This window comes from Lontra canadensis, unplaced genomic scaffold (genome assembly GCF_010015895.1).
Source record: "Lontra canadensis isolate GAN:19392208 unplaced genomic scaffold, GSC_riverotter_1.0 scaffold48, whole genome shotgun sequence".
Lineage (NCBI taxonomy): Eukaryota > Metazoa > Chordata > Mammalia > Carnivora > Mustelidae > Lontra > Lontra canadensis.
Genome location: NW_022631042.1, coordinates 2,524,298 through 2,551,088, shown reverse-complemented (window position 1 = coordinate 2,551,088; position 26,791 = coordinate 2,524,298).

Here is a 26,791-nt window from a genome sequence, read left to right as displayed (position 1 = left end):
ACTCCCAGTACTGCCCTAAAATCTGTATATTTCATAGATACAACTTTTATTTTTAATTCATTCTCACTATTTTTGTTCTTTTAAATTTTTTTTTACAGACATAACATTACAACTAGAGGTTTAATACAACATATTCCATAATAACCTTTTAACTTGAACTTTTTTCATATATATACTTGTGTTTTTCTTTTTCTTTTCTATTTTTTAAAATATACATATAGATATAAGCTTCAAGGTAATTCTCTTTCCCTAATCAATACTACCCCTATTATATAAGCCAGTTTTAATCTCCCTTTATCTCTGGAAAGTCGAGTCCTTTAAGAAAGATATCAAGATGCACCCAGGAAGAATCAAAATAACCTGCCTCACCCACATAGAGGATTTATAACCACCCTCCCATCTTTTTCCTCTGTCAGTGTTTCTGTGTATTGTTTTTGTTCTGGTATTATGTAAACCTTATCCTTGGGGTTCATTTTAGCTGGGTTCCTTTTTATTCTTCTCATTTACTTTTGTCAGTCTTTTGGTTTGTCCATGTTTGCTTGTATACCTTATAAATTTACCTTTGGGGCCCATTCTGGATGGGTCTTCTCTTTTTTTTCTCTCTCTCTATTTCTCTCTCTCTCTCTTTTTCTTTTTTCTTTCTTTTTGGTGGTGACTTCTGATGGCTTAAAAGCATTCCAGAGTGCACATTGCCTGGATCATGGTTGATATATTCAGCTACACATCCCCTCAACCCCTCTCACCAAAATGACTAGAAGGAGGAATACCCAGAAGAGGAAAAATTCAGAGACTGTGCCCTCTCCATCAGAACTATTGGATACAGACATAAACAGTATGTGAGAAAGGGAATTCAGGGTAACAACTATCCAGGCAAATGGCTAGGTTACAGAAAACCATTAGTGACAACATAGAATCTCTAAGGGCAGAAGTGAAAGCCACCTGGGAAGAAGTTAAAGATGCTATCAATGAGATCTAATCTAAATCTAAATTCTCTAACAGCTAGGGTAACGGGGAGCAGAAGATAGAATTAGTGATCTAAGAGGACAAACTGATAGAGAGAAAGGATCAGGAGGAGGCATGGAAGAAACAGCTTAGAAGCCATGAAAACAGAATTAGGGAAATAAATGATGCCACAAAACGTTCCAACATCAGAATTATTGGGATCCTTGAGGGAGTGGAGAAGGAGAAGACTAGAAGATATAGTTGAACAAATTCAGGATGAAAATTCTCCCAGTCTGGGGAATGGAACCAGCGTTCCTGTCCTAGAGGCAGAAAGAACACCCCCCCCCCCACAATATCAATGAATCCAGAAAGACCTTAGGGCACTTGATTGTGAGACTGATGATTCATAATTTTAGACAAGAGCTTCTGAGGGTAGCAAGAGGGAAGAGATTCCTTATGTACAGAGGAAGGTCCATCGGAATAATGTCAGACCTGTCCACAGAAACCTGGCAAGACAGAAAGGGCTGGAAAGAGATATTCAGGGCACTAAATGAGAAGAACATGCAGCCAAGAATACTTTATCCAGCAAGGTTGATATTCAAAATGGTTGGAGAGATAAAGAGTCTCCAAAACCAGCAAGGTTTAAAAGAGCATCAAGCCAGCACTACAAGAACTATTAAGGGAGTTCTATAAAAGAAGATATAACCCAAGTGTGACAAAGAACAGAAATTTACAGAGACAACCTATAGAAACAAGGACCTCTCAGGCAACATGATGTCAATAAAACCATATCTTTCAATAATCATTCTCAATGTGAACAGCCTAAATGCTCCCATAAAACATCATGGGGTTGCAGATTGGATAAAACAACAGGACCCGTACATATGCTGTCTATAAGAGACCAATTTGGAACCTAAAGATACATCCAGACTGAAAGTGAAGGGATGGAGAAGCATCTTTCATGCCAATGGGCCTCAAAAGAAAGCCAATGGGCCTCAAAAAAAAAAAAAAAGTGATTTTCATATCAGATAAATTCGATTTTAAAGTAACAACTGTAGTCAGAGATAAAGAAGGACACTATATCATTCTTAAAGGGTCTATCCATCAAGAAGATCTAACAATTGTAAATATTTATGCCCCCAGTATGGCAGCAGCCAACTACATAAGACAGCTGTTAATCAAGATAAAGAGTCATACTGATATGAATACATTAAAAGTGGGGATCTTAACACGCCACTCTCAGTAATAGATCATCCCAGCAGAAAATCAATAAAGAAACAAGAGCATTGAATGACACATTGGACCAGATGGACCTCATAGATATATACAGAACATTCCACCCTAAAACAACAGAATACTCATTCTTCTCGTGTGCACATGGAACTTTGTCCAGAATAGACCACATACTGGGTGACAAATCAGGACTCAACTGATAGCAAAAGACTGAGATTATTCCCTGCATATTCTCAGACCACAGTGCTTTGAAACTGGAACTCAACCACAAGAAAAAGTTTGGAAGGAATTCAAACACTTGGAAGCTAAAGACCACCCTGCTCAAGAATGTTAGGAGCAACCAGGAAATCAAAGAAGAACTTAAACAATTCATGGAAACTAATGAGAATGAAGACACATAGGTCCAAAACCTATGGGATACAGCAAAGGCAGTCCTAAGGGCAATAGCCATCTAAGCCTCCCTCAAAAAATAAAACTGAAAAATCCAGAATACATCAGCTGTCTTTACACCTTAAAGAACTGGAAAAGCAACAACAAATTAAGCCAACCCCAAGCACAAGAAGGGAAATAATCAAGATTAGAGAAGAGATCAATGAGATAGAAACTAGAGAAATGGTAGAACACATCAATGAAACTAGAAGCTGGTTTTTTGAAAGAATCAATAAGATTGATAAACCACTGGCCAAACTAATCCAAAAGAAAACAGAGAGGACCCAAGTTAATAAAATCATTAATGAAAAGGGAAAGTTCATGACTAACACCAAGGACATAGAAACAATCAGCAGAAATTATTATCAACAGTTATATGCCAATAAGTTAAACAACCTAGATGAAACGGATGCATTCCTGGAAACCTATAAACTTCCAAAACTGAATCAGGAAGAAATTGACAACCAGAGTAGACCAATATCTAGTCACGAGATTGAAGCAGTGATCAAAAACCTCCCAAAAAACGAGAGCCCAGGACCTGATGGATTTCATAGAGAATTCTATCAAACATTCAAAGAAGAAATAATACCTATTCTTCTGAAGCTGTTTCAAAAAATAGAAACAGAAGGAAAACTTCCAGGCTCCTTTTTTGAAGCCAGCATTACCCTGATCCCCAAATCAGGCAAAGACCCCACCAAAAAAGAGAATTTCAGACCAATATCCCTAATGAATATGGATGCCAAGATTCTCCACAAGATCCTAGCTAATAGGATCCAACAGTACATTAAAAAGATTATCCACCATGACCAGGTGGGATTTATCTATGGGATGCAAGAGTGGTTCAACATTCTCAAATCAATCAATGTAATAGAACAAATCAATAAGAGAGGAGAAGAACCACACGGTCCTCTCAACTGATGCACAAAAAGCATTTGACAAGATACAGTACGTGTTCCTGATTAAAACTCTTTAAAATATAGGGATAGAGTGGACATTCCTCAACTTCATAAAATCCATGAAAAACCCACAGTGAATAACATTCTCAATGGGGAAAAGCTGACAGCTTCCCTTTGGGATCAGGAACACAACAAGGATACCCACTCTCACCACTGTTGTTCAACATAGTACTAGAAGTCCTAGCAACAGCAATCAGACAACAAAAAGAAAAAAAGGTATTCAAACTGGCAAAGAAGAAGTCAAACTCTCTCTCTTCACAGATGACATGATACTTTATATGGAAAACCTAAAAGACTCCACCCCCAAGCTACTAGAACTCATATAGCAGTTCAGTAATGTGGCAGGATACAAAATCAATGTACATAAATCAGTTGCTTTCTTATGCATTAACAATGAAAATAAAGAAAGGGAAATTAGAGAATTGATTCCATTTACTATAGCACCAAGAACCACAAGATACCTGGGAATAAATCTAACCAAAGAGGTAAAGGATCTGTACTCGAGGAACCTACAGAACACTCATGAAAGAAATTGAAGAAGACACAAAAATTTGGAAGAGCATTCCATGCTCATGGATCAGAAGAATAAACATTGTTAAAATGTCCATATTGCCTAGAGTAATCTATACTTTCAATGCCATCCTGATCAAAATTCCACTGGCATTTTTCTTTTCTTTTTTTTTTAATATTTTATTTATTTATTTGACAGACAGAGATTACAAGTAGGCAGAGAGGCAGGCAGAGAGAGAGAGGGAGAGAGGAGGAAGCAGGCTCTGCACTGAGCAGAGAGCCCAATGTGGGTCTCGATCCCAGAACCCTGAGATCATGACCTGAGCCAAAGGCAAAGGCTTTAACCCACTGAGTCACCCAGGTGCCCCTCCACTGGCATTTTTCAAAGAGCTGGAATGAACAATCCTAAAATTTATATCGAACAAGAAGACACCCCGAATTGCTAAGGAAATGTTGAAAAAGAAGAACAAAACTGGGGGCATCACGTTGCCTGATTTTAAGCTTTACTACAAAGCTGTGATCACCAAGACAGCATGGTACTGCACAAAAACAGACACATAGACAGTGGAATAGAGTAGAGAGCCCAGATATGGACCCTCCACTCTATGGTCAAATAATCTTCGACAAAGCAGGAAAAAATATACAGTGGAAAAAAGACAGTCTCTTCGATAAATGGTGCTGGGAAAATTGGACAGCTACATGTACAAGAATGAAATTTGACAATTCTCTTATACCATCCACAAAGATAAACTTGAAATGGATAAAAGACCTCAACGTGAGGCAGGAATCTATCAAAATCCTGGAGAAGAATATAGGCAATAACCTCTTCAACATTGGCTACAGCAACTTCTTTCAAGACATGTCCCTAAAGGCAAAGGAAATAAAAGTGAAAATGAACTTTTGGGACTTCATCAAGATCAAAAGCTTCTGCACGGCAACGGAAACAGTCAACAAAACAAAGAGACAACCCATGGAGTGGGAGAAGATATTTGCAAATGACAATACAGACAAAGGGCTGATATCCAAGATCTATAAAGAACTCCTCAAACTCAACACACGCAAAACAGATAATCACGTCAAAAGATGGGCAGAAGACATGAACAGACACTTCTCCAAGGAAGACATACAAATGGCTAACAGATGCATGAAAAAATGTTCATCATCACTAGCCATCAGGGAGATTCAAATCAAGACCGCATTGAGATACCACCTTATACCAGTTAGAATGGCCAAAATCAACAAGACAGGAAACAACAAGGGTAGGAGAGGATGTGGAGAAAGGGGAACCCTCTTACACTGTTGGTGGGAATGCAAGTTGGTGCAGCCACTTTGAAAAACAGTGTGGAGATTCCTTTCAAAATTAAAAATAGAGCTACCCTATGACCCTGCAATTGCACGACTTGGGTATTTACCCCAAAGATACAGATGTAGTGAAAAAAAGGGCCATCTGTACCCCTAAGTTCATAGCAGCAATGGCCACAGTCGCCAAACTGTGGAAAGAACCAAGATGCCCTTCAACAGACGAATGGATAAAGATGATATTGTCTATATATATACAATGGAGTATTACGCCTCCATCAGAAAACATGAATACCCAACCATTATATCAACATGGACGGGACTGGAAGAGATTATGCTGAGTGAAATAAGTCAAGCAGAGAGAGTCAATTATCATATGGTTTCACTTATTTGTGGAGCATAAGGAATAACACAGAGGACATGGGGAGATGGAGAGGAGAAGTGAGTTGGGGGAAAGCAGAGGGGGAGAAAAATCATGAGAGACTGTGGACTCTGAGAAACAAACTGAGGGATTTGGAGGGGAGAGGTGTGGGGGGTTGGGTAAGCCTGGTGGTGGCTATTAAGGAGGGCGTGTATTGCATGGAGCACTGGGTGTGGTGCATAAACAATGAATTTTGGAACACCGAAAAATAAAATAAAATAAAATAAATGTTATAATCCCTCTTCCATGTGGTAGCACTTTGATATTAAAGACAGCTCTGATGCCTCTTGTCTTCATGGCCTAGCCACCCAATTTTAGCTAATGTATACTAATATAACTTTCTTTTAAAATTAAATACTTTGCTGCTGTTGCTTAAAATTCTGGATTTCATTAAGAGACTTGCCTAAAGGAAGAGCATTTGGAAGAGCAAGTAGAAGTTTTTATTTCCATGACTGCTTTAAAAAACAAGATTCTCGATGAGCATCAAAGAACAGGAAGAAATTTAGCATCTTCAAATCCTGTAGACTCCAGAGTGAAATCTCTGGGGAAATTAGAGGGGAAAAGATACAAAGGGATGAGCTTTAAAAATAACAGAATCCGATAATTAGATTTAATTGGGTCACCTCCTTACTATCAACATAATCTCATCTCTCACATAGCAGGTGAAATGATGTGAACACTTTTGTAGTGAACAAACTGAAAGTCCCTAAAAAAGTGAGAATTTTTTTTAAAAAGAAAGAAGTCACTGTAGCTGTTTTGAAAATTAGTTTACATTTTTACATATATGCATCCTACTTTCCATTACGTAAAAACTAGAATTATATAGAACCCAGATAATTGTGAATGGGATTTTATAATTAATTTTAAGTGGAAATAAAACTTAAACTATGATTTCCCCTTTTTAATCTGAATGTTTTAATTATTTTAAATAAGATAGAGTCATGTATAAGTTCTACAGACAGGAAATCTAAAAGCCAAGATTCACTTTCAGTCATGTTCTAATAATATTCCTTTAAAAATTGATATTTAAAATTAACTTCTTGGAAGCTGAATATATGTGGTTCCAGTTATATAGAAACTTATGGTGAGTTAGAAACATCATCTACAAATGTCTTTATGCACAAAGGGACAATATAGTAATTAGCCAAAGTGTATACTACACATACTGCTCTAGATTATTGTTTTTTTATTGCACATTCATTACCTTTTGGTTATGTTATATCCAAGCAGTTTTTTGTGATTTTATTACTATTTAGCACTTTGATTTAATCGATTCTTGAAACTCATTAAGGTGCACAACAAAAGAGAAAGATTGCTTCATTATTCTAGAGGTATTATGACTGTATATAAGTTTACCAAATCTCACCAGAACAGCAAAAAAAGAATACTTATATGAAGCAAAATTATTTCCTATATTATTATTCTAGCTTTCTACTCCATATATGCAAAGTTATCCCATTAAAAATAGTAGAATTTGTGCAAAATAAAGTAAAAAGCTTATTAAGCTGGAGATTGAAATTTGCTACTACATTCTGTCCTAGAGTTGTGTATAGTTGTGTATAGTTGTGTAGCCTCCTATTTTTATTTTGCTTGATTTCCTCTTCTTCATTTGTTCTGGAAGTAACACCCAGATTTATTTTAAGAATCTGACTTCCTCATTCATGTGGCTTTATTAGAAGTTCCAATTACTGAACTCTGCTCTGAATGTTATTTTTTAAAAGATTCTATTTATTTATTTGACAGAGAGAAAGATGACAAGTAGGCAGAGAGGCAGGCAGAGAGAGAGGGGAAACAGGCTTCCTGCTGAGCAGAGAGCCTGATGTGGGGCTTGATCCCAGGACCCTGAGACTATGACCTGAGCCGAAGGCAGAGGCTTAACCCACTGAGCCACCCAGGCACACCACCTACTCTGAATTTTTAAATGTGAGGATTCAACTCAGGCTTGGCCAATAAATTACCTTATCCTTCAAGCACATTATTGGCAGAGATCTGATAAAATCTCAAACTTTCTATAAAAACACTGGGAAAGAGAAAGTATTTCCTTTCTCCAGGATGACTGCATGGGCTGATATAAGCCTGGATCTGTCAGATGTCCAAGTGCAGAAGCAGGAACAAGGAAGCCAACTTACAGGGAGAAGTCTAGGAGAAAGACATATGAATGAGAACCTGAGGACACCACCTAAGAAGGGGATTCCTTGATAAATGCACCAATAAATTCCTTATTTCTTGGTCTGATTTCTCTATTTTGCAACTACAAAATCCCCACAAGTACAATATGCAATGGAGTAAGAGCCTGCAAAAGAACAATGCATAATACCTTGTTCCACAGGAAAATGTAGATAGTAAGTTTACAGTGAGTAAAACAATGAAGTGTGCCATTTTTTAAGGAATGGACAAGGCAAACCAATGAGACAGAAAATAGTGTGTGGAAAGGGTGTGTGTGTGTGTGTGTGTGTGTGTGTGTGTGTTTCATATGCATGAGGGAGAGAAAAAGATTGGGAGAGAGAGAGAGAGGAGAGTGGGAATTGCTACTTATCAATAGAAAATCAGTTGAATATTCACCAAATAGTGCTAAAGTATTTGTTCACTTGGGGCAAAAAAATCAAGTTGTATACCCACACAACATACTGTGTAAGTGTGTATGTTTTTACATAATAAATGTGTGTTTGCTTGCTAAAATTTCACGCTAAAATATTACAATAAAATTAAAAATGGATAAATCTATAGGTGAATACTTAATGGATCTAGAGAATATTATTCTGAAAAGCAATGGGAATTCAAAACAAATCAAAGCATTTCCACACACAAACATTGGAATATCCTATAAATCAGAAAACTCAAATCAAAACTAATAAATGTCGCTAAGTAAGAGATAAGACAACTTACTAAAGAAACACCAGTGACCCATAACTATATGTGAACATTCAGTATCATGAATACTCAAAGAATAGCAATAAAATTATTTAAAAATTAAAAATAGAAACACAGCATGATGACAGGATAGCAAAGGGGGTACCTTAATACATTTCTTCCTTTTCGGAAGAACATCTTCCTGTTTCAGAAAAACTTCTTAGCCTTTGTGGTCTTTTAATGACCTTTCTAGGAAACCTGTCTCAAAGCAGACTTTTCAGTTATTTTCTGCATATTTAAATAAGAAGACACAATAACAATCTTAACTCTAAGATAGTAATTCAACTCTAGTACATTCACACAAAGGAAGATTTGGAAGCTAATTAATTTTTTAGAACTTGGATAAACGAGATGTGCACAATAAAGAACACATAGGGCAGGGAATAAAACTGTATATTATTACTCTTATTTTATAAAAGAAAGAAAAACAAGAAGAAATGAAAGGGGAAAAAAAGGAGTCAGAGAAGGGAGGGAGGATGAGAAGGTCTTCCAGAAGAAAAAATAGGATATAGGAGATCGTTATAAGAGATTCACCATAAAGTTAGACCACCCTGGAAAAATTCCTTCAGGAAACTAATATTAATTTTATTACAACTAGCTTTTTCCCCCCCCCCTTTTTTAAAATATAAGGGTTAAAATACAACTTTTGATTTGTTTTAGTATCTGCAGCATACTAAGTGTTCTTAGGAATTACTGGGAAAGTAGGTTTTAAAAGGTTTGTAATCTGCAAACTGAGGGTTGCTGGGGGGTGGAGAGGTAGGGATAGTGTGGCTGGGTTATGGACATTGGGGAGGGTATGTGCTATGGTGAGTGCTGTGAGTTGTGTAAGACTGATGATTCACAGACCTGTACCCCTGAAGCAAATAACACATTATATGTCAATTTTTTTTAAAGTTTGTAATCTTTATTTTAATTTCAACTTCACTTTTATTTACATAAGAATGCCATTAAAATTAGGACTTTAAAATAGTGGTTGTGAATTGCCCCGTTATGTTATAGTCTATTTGTAAATGAGAAAAAGGATAAAAGAAACTTCTCAAACCCAAACCACCAAAAAGGCAAATTTTCAAGGCTTTGAAGAAATAGTGAAGAGGAAAAAATGTCTAAACAATTTAGTCATATTCTTCCATACTTCAACATGAACTCATTCAGTATCTATTAAATTTCCAGAGAGTATGGTTTGGCAAAAAAATAAGCAAGGGGCTTTCTTGCCTTCCAGTTTTCTTGGACGTGAGCAGAAGCTACAGCAGATGTTCTTCTGCTGATTTCACAGGATACTTTTTCTTCCTATATATGTATATATATTTTCCCCCTCCCAACCTTTACATTGTGAAACAGCTTGAATTAAACCAACATGAGCATCCAGATGAAATTTAAAATCACAAAAAAAAGCTATCTGCTAAAAGTATTTAGAATCTCTTGGCTGGGCACAAAATAATGCCTGTCAATTTAAGGACAAACTCACCAAGTCATACTGTACTCCACAGCCTCTATGATGGCCCTTAAAATCCACACCTGGTATTCACAGCTTTGTGTAATACTCTCCCCCTGAGTAACTTGCATCCAAACAATAAATTGCAGCAATGCTGACAGGATATGACTTTTGTCATTAGGTTACTTATACAAGGTTGTGACTCCCACCTTGATAGCTGACTCTGTTGCTTTTGGGGTTTGCATTCTTTCAGGATGCAACTTGCTGTGTTGGAGAACTGAGGACAGAATCTAGCCAAGAGATGGAGAGAAACTAAGGCCCTCGGTCCAGCCTCCTGAGAGGTACTGAATGTTCCTGGCATCCACAGAAGAGCCGAGAAGTTGTGCCTTTCAGGTAAAAGTGCAAACCCATGTCCACATGTTAATTTCAGTGTTGTGAGAAACAGTGAGACAAAGGACCCAGCTAAACCGTGCCGAGATTACTGATCCACAGGAACTGTTGAGATAATATGAATCATTTCAGTGTGCTAATGTTTGGGATGATTTATGAAGCAGCAGTAAATAATTAATACACAAAATTTACATTCATCATGATGAGTTCAAATACACAGTTGGTGTAGTTAATACATTTATGGTGTTACCCCAAGATCACAAGTTTCTAGAAATACTGAATTCAGTTGTGTCTATATACTTCATACAAAACAGATTCCTTATTTTGTAAAAGCAGCTTTTTTAGTTTCATCTGTTACTGGTGTACTTGAAGAGGTAGAGAAAGGAAATCAAAGTTAAGTTTGAAGTTAGGTTAGAAGAATTTCCTTCAGACTAAATATAGTGCACTGTACGTATCTAACAGAATTATGGGATTTGTTTAACCATAATTGAGATGATAGCCAAAATGTCCTATATAACCAGACAGAACGCTCCCATCCATAGAGTATATTCATTCATTCATTCATTCACTTTTCCATAAATATTTAATTAAGTATATTTTTTACCAAAAATCCTTATAGATAAATGAACCACACAGGTAAGCAATGTACATGATTCTACTTATCTCGAGCTGCAACCTTGGAGGTTGAAGTTCATTGCCAGAGCTGGATACTGTTTCCCTAAGTTCACATCCATCATTATGCCACTGAATTTGGACTGTGAGATTTGGTTCTTAATGGCCTGGATATTTACTTCCTAATAAAATTGAAGTTAGGTATTCTTACCTAATCCTTTCTTCACGTTGTTTATTTATAATGTTTATCAAGAAAGATTTACAAGTTATGATAAATCATTCTTCAATTGGGAGAAATGTGTATGTACATTTTTTAGATTTATTTACTTGACAGAGAGACAGAGAGAGAGAGAACCATATGCACATTTTTTTATCACACTAAGTTAGACAAAGAAATTTTGTGTTTTTTCATGCAAGGTAAAACTCAAATATGTTATTCATTGTATATAATCAAAGAAAGACTATACAGTTTGTGTGTTTAAACATCTAGATAGTGAATTTTGAATGAGTTTGAGAATTACTTTGGAGGCAAAATGCAGTTTTGTCTTTTTCTAAATATACTGGGCATAGTAATCATTTCAAGTTTGCTGACTATTGTCATTGCCTATAGATACTTCTCCTTTCTTCATTTAATAGATGGGAAAAGTATATATATGCAAAAAGATAGATTTTGCTTTAACTCTCACTTTTTGGCACGTCTTGGGGCTACTGGCAGTAATATAGGTCGATCTAATCCCTGTTTTTCCTTCTTCATGACACACACAGGTGAAGGCCTTCAATGTATCTACCATATCCAATCCCCACAAGGGAATTGTTGTCTGGAAAAAAAAAAAAAGTGTGTTTTTTATTATTGATTCTAACATCACATTCTCGGTTTCATTATGCAATTATTGTTAGGGCCATTTCAGCGCCTTACCAACTAAGAAGATATAAACAATCATGCAGATGTCAAATTATTCCACTTTTTAAAGGGAATGTTGCACTACATGCAAAACATTCCAAAGGTGAAAAATTATTTCTTCATTAGAGAGAAGACACTATTTTATTATAATCCCATGCAAACTGAAGAATTTTATATCAAATTATTCATTTTGCCTTAAAAATCTCATTAATAAATACTAGCCAGTGAGAGTACTCTATTACTCTTAAGTCCCAGTTTCAAAGTTTTCCTCAATTATTATTGTTTCAGTAAGGAATAATTTTAACATGTGCTATGTTCCCAACTGTTTTTCAGATAGAGTGTTGTGTTGTTACTGTGATTGCCTGACAGAGCATGTGGTGATTTTAGAGAGCCTTTACCTTGAGGCAACTAACCCAGTAGAAACTATTTCAGGGTAGGAAGAAGAAACATCAAACTAGTCCTAGACAACGAAATTCTGTGGTTCACTAGCAAGTGCATTGCTTTTATAATTTGAACATGGTTTTGAAAAATGAGATTATGGGTGACCATTTCTAACACAGTTACAACCAAATGTATTGGACATGATTTCCCATGTAAAAATATATACTCTCCCCTTCTTAAAATTTCTTGTTAGCAATGTATTGTTGCTTCGTTGTTATTATCTTCAGAAGCCAGAACACTATAGTCGCTATTACTACCACTATTGTTGCTGCTACTAACAGTTAATATTTATTGGATGTTTCTGTACTCTAAACCTTGTATGTACTAAGACACTGATTGCTTAGAACGATTCCATCAAGGTAGTACAATTATTATCACCCCCATTTTCCAGTTAAGGAAACAAGAGTGAATAACTGACTCCATGTGGTACACATCAACTCAGTTCTGGAGCTAAAATTTAGTGAAGGTAGTCATGCTCTTTTTTGTTTTTTTAAGATTTTATTTATTTATTTGACAGGCAGAGATCACAAGCAGACAGAGAGGCAGACAGAGAGAGAGGGGGAAGCAGGCTCCCCGCTGAGCAGAGAGGGGCTGGGATCATGACCTGAGCCAAAGGCAGAGGCTTTAACTCACTGAGCCACCCAGGCACCCCTAGTCATGCTCTTAATAAAAACCCATACTTTATTCAAGGAGGCACTAGAAGCACCTACGCGTTCTGGTGAATTCCAAGGGTAGTGGTACAGCACTGTCACAATGTGGTGGTTGTCCCAACATACCAACATTTTCAGAGTGATGACTTGACTTTTTTTTTTTGTTGTTTTACAATGTATACACATCATATAGTTATTCCTCTGGGAAAGTGTCTGTAACTTCTTGATTATTGCTTCTCAATAGCATTCAGTTTTATGACTATGAGGAGTATTTTATGCAATGATTAATTCCAATGCTAAGCATTTTATGGGGTTTATACAACCAAATATCTCTCTATAAATATACTTCAATACCTCTCTATAAATATACTTCAATACCTATATATACACTCTATTAAATAATTATGTATTAAGGCAAAAGGGAATTTTAAATATATGGTTACTTCCCACGTAAATAATGTTGCTTGTACTAGACTAATTATAAGTGCCACTTTCTTTATCATGAATATTAGTTTTGGAGGCTTGTGTTTCTGTAGCTAGAGACAACCATGCCATCTGCTGTACAGAGTAGGTGCTGCCATGAACAGTGAGACAACAAACTTATGGAGCCAGAAACACAAAGTCTTCCAACTAATTTTACTCATTATACTTACCTGATGAGATTGAAAGTCATGAAACGATACTAAGAATTTTTCCAGATAAAAAAATGGATGGTTATAGCTCTCGTTAATAATAAAATCGTCAATAATTACCCATAGCCATGATCTTAGGCATTAATTCCTCTTCTTCCCATCACACACTGAACACATGCCTCTATGGCATCAAGATTTTATTTGTGTGTTTGTTTGTTTTAGAGAGAGGGAATGAGTGTGCACTAGCTGGGAGAGGAGCAGAGGGGGGAAAAGCAGAGGGGGCGCCCAAGGTGGGACTCCATCTCAAGACCCTGAGATCATGACCTGAGCCGAAATCAAAAGTCTGAGGTTTAACTGAGGAAGCCACCGAGGCGCCCCGCCTCTATGGTATCCTCTCAAAACCATGTCCACCAATGAGCCACAGCCAGTATTTGTTCAGGATATATTTCAGAAACACACCAAATGGAATGCTAGAAACAGGGGGAGCAAACTGAACAAGAAGAACATTTGGTCTTTTTCAGAGCAAAGTCATAAAAGTGATGAAACACCAACGGAAGCTGATCACTGGGAACCTCTTGTGAGGTCAAGAAAACACAAATACAAATACTTAGGGACAATGTCATCAGTACACGCAACAAATAAAACATGAAGGAAAATCAAAAGCATCTTCAACAAAATTACATTGACAACCTCAGCCTGGATTCAAATCCATGCTTCATTTGCTATCCTCCTCAAGAGTTTCACTTTGTCATTAAATTGGAGGTGATTGTGGTTCTCATCTCTCAGGATGATTGTGGTGATTACACCAGAAAGTACACATAAACCATGAAGGACAGATCTTAACACATAGTACAGACCCAAATGTTTGACAAAGCGTAACTATCTGTCAGGAAGGAATAGAATGGTCTGGAATGACCGCTCTACCAAGTTCTGTCTGACTCAGTCCTCCATCATTGTAGGGCCGAATTCATTGGCTAGAATTTAGTTCCATAACCATACCAAGATTCAAGGAAAGCTATGCATTGTCACCAGGGTTTTGTTAAAAAAAAAAAGAAAAGAAGAATATATATTGGGATACATAACTATTAGTCACTGACATAAAGGTGCTGCTAGTTAAGTCTAAATTTGAACTGAACCTGGTGCTCATTCATAATGATATATCGAATATATCGAATATTCACCTGTTTTTGAACTCCTGATAATGACCAACTGCCATATCATGAAATATACTCTTAAATTTTTTAGTGTCTAATTCATCTCTTCTGTATAAATTATATATTTATACATAAATACATATTTATACATATTTACATGATTCAAATTTTTATATCATATAGAAGCAGTGTGTGTGTGTGTGTGTGTGTCTGCGTGTGTGTGTTCGTGCACCAAAGTTAGGGATATAAATGTAACAAGTTTTTATACCCATCTGTTATGATACATAAGGGATAATAATTTGTACCTTGTGAATTTCCCATATTCTCTCTATTGCGATGTTAAAGTAAGAGTTCATTTATTAGAATGCATTCATTCTATAGTCCACAATAAAACCTGAAATTCGTCCCTGTGAACTGTGGGGTTTATTTTAAGTCACCCACATTCAAGAAAAATATACATTATTTCTAATAAAGAATTCAAATGCAGATGCATATAGCTAGATTGTGAAATAGTTTGATAACACAGGAGGTTTCTTTCTTGTTGTTTGTTGTATATGTTGTTTCATGTGTTGGTGGCTTTCCAAAGTGCATTTTTTGGTCCCCTATGTTTATTTACCTGCCACAAGGTCATGATGTTGTTCTGTGCTTTCTTCAAAAAATATTTATTTACATTTTTATCTTTCACATTTGAAACATGGTATGAGGTAGAGATAAGTGTCTTTTCATTTTTTTAAATAGGTTTCCATTTGATTTAGCATCATTTACTAAGAAGACCACTCTTTCCCTCAAAACTGTACTAGTGCTGTTGTCATATATCAAGAGACTTTTCTTGTACCAATACCCAACTGTCTTTATTAGTGCAACTTCTATAAGTATGAAATCTGGCTATGTGTGTTTTCCAAAATTTTTTCTTTTTCAAATTTTCTACTGCCTAATCCAAATCATTTGCATTTCCCCATGGTTTTTAGAGAAGTTTTCTCTGTTACCACAAAAAGAAAGCATACTGGGGACGCCTGGGTGGCTCAGTCTGTTAAGTGTCTGCCTTCGGCTCAGGTCGTGATCCCAGGGTCTTGGGATCGAGTCCCGCATTGGGCTCCCTGCTGGGCACGGAGCCTGCTTCTCTTTCTGACTACTGCTCCCCCTGTTTGTACTCTTTATCTCTCTGACAAATAAAATGAATAACATCTTCTAAAAAAAGCATACTGAAATTTAAATTTATTGCATTAAAACTATAGATCAACTTGGGAGAATGATACTGAGTTTTCCAATCCATGAGCAAAAAATCTCATTATTTATTTAGGTCCTTTAAAAATTCTTTCAGCAAAAATCTAACACATTTCTCTCAAAAAGATCTATCACACGTGATTTTAATAATATTATAAGTGGTACTTAATAATTTTTCCAGTTATTTGTTGCTAGTGTAGGGAAACATATTGATCATGCATTAAATGATCTTCCTAAATTAACCTATTAATATTAATACTTTTGTACATTCTTTTGAATTTTCAAACAAACTGATGTCATTCGTGATAAATGTAATTTTACTTCTTTCTCTCCAATATATTTATAAGCTTAATTGCCTTCTCTTCTACTGCATTGGCTAGGACCCTCAGTACAAAACTGAAAAATGTTGAGATTGGATATCCTTATCTTAAAGAGAAAGAATTACATATTGCATCTTTTAGTATGATAGCTGTAGATTTTTTTGATAGATAATCATTTAAGACATTAAGGGAGATTACTCAAATTCCTAGTTTTTTGGGTTGTTGAATTTTATCAAATGGTTTTACTGCCTCTGGAAATGGTTATATGGTTCTTTTCCCTTATTAATAGGATGATAAATTACTTTGATTGGCTGGGGAACAGTAATTAATTTCAAATTCTTAAAATAACTCCAATTTGGACATGGTGTTTTATATGTTTGTGTGCATATATACTACCTATCTGTATGTGTGTCTATATGCATATAACACAGACATGATTGTAACTATTTTTTTTTAAAGATTTTATTTATTTATTTGACAGAGAGAGATCACAAGCAGATGGAGAGGCAGGCAGAGAGAGAGAGAGAGAGGGAAGCAGGCTCCCTGCTGAGCAGAGAGCCCGATGCGGGACTCGATCCCAGGACCCTGAGATCATGACCTGAGCTGAAGGCAGCGGCTTAACCCACTGAGCCACCCAGGCACCCCTGATTGTAACTATTTTGTTCATTTTTTAAAATCTATATACATGAAACATGCCATAATTTCCATTCTTGCAATGCTCATATGACGTATTAGTATGACACTTATGCTGGTTTCAAAAAATGAACTGGGAAAGATTTCTTCTTTTTCTATTCTCTAGAGATAATTTGTATAAATTGTATGTCATTTATTCCTTTAATATTTGGAGAAATATGCCAGTAAAGATAAACTTTGAGACTGGAATTTTCTTTTTTGGGAAGGTTTTAAATTGTGAAGTCAATTTCTTTTCAATTATTTTCTTATTTTTAAAAGATTTTGTTTATTTATTTGAGAGAGAGAGAGCGAGCACAAGTGGGATGGGGGGTAGAGGGATAGGGAGAAGTAGACTCCCTGCTGAGCAGGAATTTTGACATGGGGCTCGATCCCAGGCCCCCAGGATCCCAACCTGAGCAGAAGGCAGATGCTTAACCAACTGAGCCACCCAGGTGCCCCTCAATTATTTTCTAGGTTGTGATTTTCATATTTAGTCCTCAAGCCTAGCAAAGGTTAAGAACGATAGTATAGAATGAGTGTTGACAAGTGAAACACAGGTAAATATAAGAACTCAGAAAATGGGGGCACCTGGGTGACTCAGTGGGTCAAGCCTCTGCCTTCAGCTCAGGTCATGATCAGGTCCTGGGATCGAGCCCCACATCAGGATCTCTGCTCAGCAGGGAGCCTGCTTCCCCCTCTCTCTCTGCCTGCCTCTCTGCCTACTTGTGATCTCTCTCTCTATTTTAAGATAAAATCTTAAAAAAAAATAGTTCTCAAAAAAAAAAAAGAACTCAGAAAATGTTGGAAGGATATCACTGCATACAGAAGTTCAAGTTACTAATGTTAGAAAATATGAAAGGGTGATATAGAGGATATTATGTCTCACTTATAATAAATATGAATTATATTTATAATTTTTAAGACTATATCTTTTTCTTAAGAAATAAAATTTTATGAAATGTCAATGGGTTTCAGAAGTTTGAGGAAATTGTTGATTTATTTTGTCATATTATTTTTATACCTAAATATAATTATCTAAATTTACCTGTGCTCAAAATTGTCAGTTACCTTTATATCCTTTCTTCCATGTCCCATATCCACACACATAAACAACCTACGCATTTCAAAAGGATGAATGAATTTCTTTGCATTTGGTTTTAATTATGTTCCCTGATTGGCTCATCCATGTCTAAAAATCAAGGATTTCCCTTTTGAAATAATTTTAACAATTTGTTTGATATAAAAAGTATCTACCATAAGTGTGCTTGATTTTTCTTTGAAAACACTCATGCCTTTCTAATTTGAACTGGACTGAAAGACCGAAAAAAAACCATATTCATTCTTTGTCTGAGTCCAAAATCTTTACCAGGACCATCCATAAAATAGTTCCGTATGTCACTGCACAAAATGATAACATTTATATTAAATTACCTTGTTTCCTTGTAGTTAGTGATATTATATTAACTATCACTTTCCTAAAGCAAAGTGAGAAGGTAAAAAATAAAACATTGAGTATTTATATTGGTATCACTTTCCTAAATATATCCTAGCCCTTAAGAAAGTTATTTTTTCACTTTGTGTATTGCTTAGCATAGAAAATAGATTTTTAAATGCTTACTCTTGAGTTATTAATTTATTCAATAATTTTTATCAAGCACCTACTATATATATTATCACTGAGTTTAATGTTGATGCGGTGAGGATTGGTAAATGCCCACGTAAATATTCCCTTGCACTAAAATAACACATTAAATTTACACAACATGAATTAACATGCAGTTCATCAGTTTCAAATAGAGTCCTAAGTTGTGTATTTCACAAGTCAACCCAGAAGAAGCCACAGGAGGATAATGTGTTAAATATTATTTTTGACTGATAGAATATTTATGACATAGTTGAAACTTAAGTATTTCATTAAGCACTTTATTAAATCATTAGGCAGATTTGTTTTTAATTTAATGTTCATCAGTATTATATTTCACAAATATGTTTTAAGAAAGATAGATTCATCATCAGTTAAACAGATTTGCATAAAACTCTGAACCTAATTTCAACAATAACTTAATTTTTGGAAAATATTAATAAGTTATTATCAAGTTTTATAACATAGTTTAAAAGTTTAATATGATTTTGTACTTCAAAATCGGTATTCTCTCCTGTAACTTGGAAGATACTTTTATACTAGGAATATATCTTATTCCCTTTGAAACCCTGGCACGAAGCAGAGGTTGGACAGTAAGTAAATGTTAACTGAATGAGTCAAAAAATGTAATTCCTTTGTGGAAAAGAATGACAAAAATGTCATTTTTGTGATGTCACCAATTTAAAACCTGATGGTGAAAAAAAATCATAATGGGAAAATTTTAAGTAAAATAACTTGGATACATTTGTATTGAATTTCAGTGTAACTTTTTCAATTGTGAGTACTGGAATTTCTCATTTACTTCGCCTTCTGCTGTCTAGTTGTCCTTTTGACCAGAGGCTAAGGCTTTTTAGCTACTGAATGAGGGGGACTGGCTTAGGAAATATCTCATCATACTTAGCTCTAAGAAGCTAATTTTCTGGTGTTTGTCCATTCACCAAAAAGAAAAAAAAAATTACATGAAGAATTAACTTTTCACTTCTCACACCTCCTCCCTTAAATCTAAACCAAATTAACATCTTCAAATGAGAAAATGGAAATTGGCATACTACTCTTATTTTGTTCCAGTCAAGGTCATTTTAATTTCAAGGATACATGAGTCACTTATGCAAGGATCAGATAAGGGGCTGCTGTGAAATAAACCTCAACTCAGAGACTTTGAGACATGAACAGAAAGAGAGCCTGGTCTCACAGAACCTGGGAAGCTGGCCCTCACTGAACTTAATCTCTGGATCTCCTTTTTCCCTCGCTGCTTATTTGCTGTACTTTCCCATTTCAGTCAGTAAAACGGCTTCCCCTGCTTATGTATCACCTTTAAATGACACAAAACGCCTGCAGCTCTAACCTCAAAATACATCATGTCACTTGGCATCCTGTACTGGTTGACTACATTCCATGTTCCTGAAGTTCTGAAGGGTAATAACGTGATTGGCTCTGGTCCCCCCTATGAATGCCTCCTCTGCGTGTGGGTGGTGTGACTATCTTAACAGAAATGGCAATGTTTAGGGCTTGGGATTCTGATCGCCTGCATGGGGTAAATGCTCTGTAATGGGCCCTGAATGAGGCTGGCACCAACGCTCACTGGTAAAACGTCCCATCAATTTAAAGAGAGCACTTGCCCTTGCTCACTGCATAATGGAATATGAGCCTATTTTCTTTCTTTTTCTATTTTTCTTTTATTGCTCTCTGCTTAGAAGCTTTTGGAATTAATTTAGCACAACATTTAAATGGTTTTAAAATTACTATCTTTGTTTCTATTGTCTGCCTAGACCATTTCTTTTTCCTTACTCATCTCTTTTCTCCACTTAAAGTAATTAAGAAATAATTATAAAACATCATATTCAATGTATTCTTTCTAAAGACTTAGTTTATGTCGTCTCTGTGCTCTCATCCCTCATGTGGTGATACTGATGATACAGATGGAGACACAGAACCTACTGGCCGGGCTCAGGAGTTAGCCAATTGAGTTTCTCATTCTAGCTTCACCTCATGCAAGCATTAAGATCTTGGACCACGCGCTTAATTCATATAAATTGCTTAATACATATAGTTTACTACATATATTAAGCATGAAATAGGTGCTAGATAAATATCAACTATTACTATTATTACTATGATAGACAATTGCTAATTCCTATTATAGCTATTATTACAGGTACTATTACTACTTATTGATTATCTTTAAAGCTTATTAGTTCCTTAGAGTTTGAAAATTAATTAAACATACTCAATCACACTTTGATGGCTTTTTTACAAAGAAGAATATGTAACAATTTAACATGAGCCTCGTCAGTAACCTTCTGTCAACTTTATCTTTACTGAATAATAACGGTTCATTGGAAAAATTCTATCTGCTGAAAAGAGATTCACCCTCAAATTTTGTGATTTATGTTATAAAACTTGCCACTTTCAGGGCTATATCACTGCATTTACCAACTACATCTTCCCTCTTAATGCTCCATTCTCATCCTGATTGACAGTTTAGAATACATCTAGGTTTTTAAGGGAAGGAATTAAGTTATCTAGCTTTGACTTTTTTATGACTTCTTTTCTTATTTAAATTATATTGTTTTCAATTATCTTACATAAGAAGAATAAGAAATAATTGAATATATAATGTTCCATTTGAATGAAAATTGCATGATTTTATCAGTTAAACCCTTTACTGTAGTCAAAGAAATGAAGATTTTTGATAAGTTTACTTTTAAAATGAATTTTGCTACCTGTATTATAGATTCTACATTTCTGAATATACCTAACATAGTCTTAGGGGAAAGAAAATACAAATGAAGGGAGGATATTGGTCAATGCTTAGAAAGAGCGCACACATCATTTTCTTTATAAAACCTTAGCTGTCCATTTTGTAAGAACAGTACACATGAGTACAATATGAGTCAAACATGCACATCAATTAAAAATGCAGAATAATCTTTTCCAATGGGATAATTCACATTGTGGCAGCCCTGATTTCCCTCAAACCTTGGTTTTATGTATATGTTTATATCATAAGTACAAATCAAGAGGAAGTTCTTTTTTAGATTAGCGTTAAATCTGAGGAGACATGACAACTAAATTGCTGAAAAAAAAAAAAACATTCTTGGGTGGCTCCAATCTTCTTTCAAGAATGGCATTCTCCATGCCTGTTCACTAAACTCTTTCCAGGAAGGGCTCTTTAAGCATGGCAGCGGGTTTAGAGCCATCATGACATTTAAATTCTTTAGCCAGTCATCCTGGCTAAAGGGGATTTATAAAGGAGGAGGAGGAGGATTATAAAACAGATGTACTGGAAACCTTATATTTACAAGTGACAATAGTAATTCAAGTGGAGATAATAGAGATTAGACTTTTCTTTCACTTATATAAAAGCCTAATGTTATTTAAGTGAAATAGTTATATTTTACTGTAAATAGATAAAATAAAATTATATTAATTATAAATATTTGAAACTGAATAGAAGTTTTCTTAACCCAGCTAACTTATCTTGTCATATGGGGTTTTTCATTTGTTTTTGGTTGGGTTTTTTGTTTTTGTTTTCTGGTTTCTTTTTCTTTTTTTTGCTTCTCCAGTCAATGACATTTGTATTCTGACAAACAGTAGCAAGTTTACAGAATGTTGTTTTGAGGTCACTGAATTAAGTGTTTTTGACCACAAAACCCCCTCACAACCCAATTGTGGTGTTGTTGTTTCTAATTTTAAAGTAGAAATAATATTTTTTTTTGTAGCAAGTGAGTGATTTTAGAACTAATGAATTATCTTGATGTCTCTGGGTTTCCCGTACATTTTATGCTTCTGGAAGGAGTGTCATCTTTCTAATTTAAAGGGAAATAATAGTTACATAAATCTCCTATAGGTTGTAAAAGTAGAATTAAGTAAAATGTAATGCACCTGCATTTACATAGCACTCACCTATGTATAAGGAGAAGAACATCATATTTGCATTCGTACTGCCACACCTAACAGATGACACACTTCAAACGCTAATTTTTCAATAGGTAAGAGCTGGAACCCATGCTATTGGATAGTAGTTGATACTTAATTTGTGACTCAGAGGACAAGAAACATAGCTAAAAGAAGGGGTAGAAGTATTTCCAGAAAGGGGGAATCAAGTTATTGATTAATTGATTTATTCATTCCATGTGCCTTTGCAAAACACCAGGCTGAATCCTCTTGCAGACTGAGGGAGTGAAAAAGGCAAGTAAAAGGATGTGTTTGAATTACAGCAGAGAGAACACTCATTTGCATGATTAGTATAAAGGAGCCTACAGAGGAGTCCTGAGGAACATTTTGAGTGATGAGCTAAGCCGAAAACTGGCAGTCTCAAAATCCCACGTTGTTACAATATGAAGTTCTCCGAAACTTCATCTCAAGAGCAAGGCTAGAAAGAACACCAGATGGTGGGATGATTTTAAATCCCATCCCTGGGTCAAAGTTGATGACCACATGTAACAGATCTGGGCGAAGGAGTTTAAGACAGATGGAAAAGGATTTTTAAACACAGAGACACAAACACACTTTCACTCTACATATGACAGAAAGGCCAGAAGCCTGTTTTATCTTTAGTAAGTCATTATTATTGTGTCTATTTTCCAAATAGGGTCTTTGAAAGTTAAAGGTATTAATTACTAAGTGAGAGAGCTACCAGTTGCAGCCTTACGTTAACAAAAATTATGGAACTCCATTTGTTTTTAAAACATTATATTAGCTTGGTCATTAATCAAATGGTAGTAATATTGAGTCTTGAAATGTCATTATCAATGACCTTGACTCACAATCCCTAGTATAGTATAAAAATATTCATAAGATTTTTCTTCCAAGTTCCCATCCCTTTTTGAGACACTTAGCCCTTGAAATGCTCTCAGTCTTCAATGCAGACTCCCCTTTCTTAGGTCTTATTTCACATCTTGTTTTTCTCACATTTCTTATACAGTCTTCCAAATCAAAACCCTCTCTGGTATCCATTCCCCTGAAGCACATGGTCTGGATATCTGAATAACCTTCTGGAAATGAAACAATGAGAGTCCGAATCATTGAATACATACATACTTTTAATTCATTGCTGGACTAATAAAAAAAAAACTGAAGAAAGTTTTAGGGACAAATAAAAGCAATCAATAAGAACAACCATGGGATAAAATAGGAAAACAAAATGAAAATAGAACCCAAAATGAATAAATGTTCAATATATCTTCAAAATATCTTCAAAAAAAGAATTTCTACCAGGTATACTTAAGGAAAAGAGATCTAAGATTCAAGAGAGAATAATAAGCAAAGAAACAAATAAATATATAAGTAAATTGAAACATGTGTTGTCTATGTAAGGTTATAATAGTGTAGTCTAACTGTATATTTAACAAAAAATATAAATAAAATTCTATATAACAATAGCATATTAATCAGTAAAGGGGAGATCAGAATTAAAGTACTCTGTCGTATTTTTTTGGTAGGGGATTGAGATACTAAATAACTTTATAAAGTTGTTAAGTTAATTATAGATGAGAAAATTTCAAAATATTTCTATCCAAAGGCAAAAGATTAAAAGGAAAAATCAATCAGTATGACAAAAAATTAAGATATAAGAAAAATAGAAATGGAAAAAGTGACACACAAAAATAGAAATGGTAGAAATGAGTTCAAATGTGTCAGTTATCATAATAGATGTAATAGACCAAGCTTGACAGATAAAAGACAGGTTATCTAATAGGATAATGAAGTAAAATCCACTGAAGTTATACTACCTTATAAGAACAATATGGGAGTGGCTGAAGCATCTTCAATGGCAAAACTATGAAGTAATTTGTCAACATTCCAAGGACAACTGTCCACAAGTCAATGCCACGAAAATGGTAGTGAAGCTGGAGTGGAAGAGATCAGTAGAAGAGTAAAATCGATTTGTGTATGCTTTAAGACCATACAACCCAATTCAATAACTGTATTTTGTTTCGATCACAATTTAGATAAGCCAAATGTAAAAAGACCTAATTTAGGCAATAAGGGGTAATCTGAACAGGAGAATAGTAATGAAGTCAGTTCGAATTGGACAAGCTGAGTTTTGAGGCCTATTACTGAAATTTCAGAGGTTGGTTCAGGAATGAAGATTATGCATGTGGTCTATGCATATAGCCTGCAAAATCAGTCTATATCTTCAGTAGCATGCAAAACAATCATAACCAAGAGGCCAACTATTTTACATAAATGGTGTGCACGTCTGAAACACTTTGTACGTTTCTTTGGCTATGTTGATTTGTCATATCTCAAATGAGATTATAAGCAATGAGATTATAAACATTTGAAACTGTATTATGAACCTTCCTATAGTGGGAGCTCTAAAGCTATGTTATAAATGTTATTAGACTCTAAATATCAGTAATTCTTTTAAATCAAGGTTTAATTCTACATGGGTTCTGGATCAATACCATATAGTCAATTCTGTTAAAATGAAAAAGTATAATATAGTTTACGACTACATAAAAATTGAGGATTCCAATATTTTTCCACCAGTATAGAGCTATTTAAATGTCATAAAATACAAACAGAAAGACTTGATTTTTTGTAAGTAGACTCCACCATTAACACATTGAGACCTGAAAGGTTCCCTCCTTACCCACATATTAGGTCAGCAGCATTCACTACAAATTTCCTCTCTAATCCTTGTTCAAGGTGCATTTCTAGGCTGCATTCCAGGATCTACCTCACTCCTCCTAAGTGTCACTAACCCTTGAATTTGGTCCCTGCCTTTTCCTTGGTTTTAACATTTAATCTTTTGAGAACTCATTTATGTCTCTGCACGAGATTGCAACTTTATCTTACTCTTTGCCTTTGCTTCAGTGCTCTCAGACAAAGCTCGACCCCGATGACAGCCGCCATCAAATTCAGGTCTAAGCTGATGACCCAGATGCCCACTCGTCCTATAGAAGAGATTACACATTCATTCAGAATGGTTATGCCAGGAATCCCTCTCTGAAGCAACAGCTCTTCTCCTACGCCATTCTGGGCTTTGCCCTCTTGGAGGCCATTGGGCTCTTTTGCCTGATGGTGGCCTTTCTCAACCTCTTTGCCATGTGAAGGAGCCGTCTCCACCTCCCATAGGTCTTTCTCCCGTGTCTCATTTGCCCTGTATATTCCTTTTCCTATACCTCCCCAGGCAGCCTGGAAAAGGAATGTACCTCCCCAGGAAAGTGTTTGGCTCAGGGTTTGACAGAGGAAAGACAAATAAATACTGTATTAATAAGAAAAAAAAAAAAGAGTGGAATTCCAAGCCTATTCTTTACTATGATAGATCCTCCTGTCCAGGTTATTATAACGCTCATATATCACGTCCAGATGGTCAAATATATGTAATTTGTGATTCAACAACATTGATGTTGACCTGCAAGGGAAAATAACGGATGAATACGAAGTGGAAGGTGTGCTAGGCTGTTTGCTGTATCTGTGGCATAAGCCAAGTCTTGATTTTTCTGGTTCTTTTTTTACTTATAAAGTTTATTTGTATTAGGCTTTTTGGTAAGATTTCTGCTTATTAAATCATGCCTTGCTTCTGTATCTCTCTTCATGATGCATCCTATGAGTGCCAGCTTTTTCTGAATGGTCTGGGCCATAAAAGTGACACCTATATTTGTGTTCCAATGTTACCTTAGGTTATGACTCTCTTACATTTTTAACTACATTATCATTGTTTTTTTCCTCACTGAATGAACAAGAAGACTTATTCATCTTTGTTTTCTCAATGTCTATCATGGGATCGATGTGTGTTTGTTAAGTATGTATTACAAATATGAATGATAAATGTCTGAATACATTATAGATAATATTTTTATACTTCGAATCTGTATGACTATGTAATATAATCCCCCCCTTTTTTTTAAGATTCATTTATGTACTTTAGGGAGAGAGAGAGAGAGAGTGAGTGAGGGGGCAGAGAGAGAGAAAGAATCCTGAAGCAGACTCCCAATGAGCAGGTAACCTGACACTGGCCTCAATCCCAGGATCCTGAGATCATGACCTGAGCCAAAACCAATTATCGG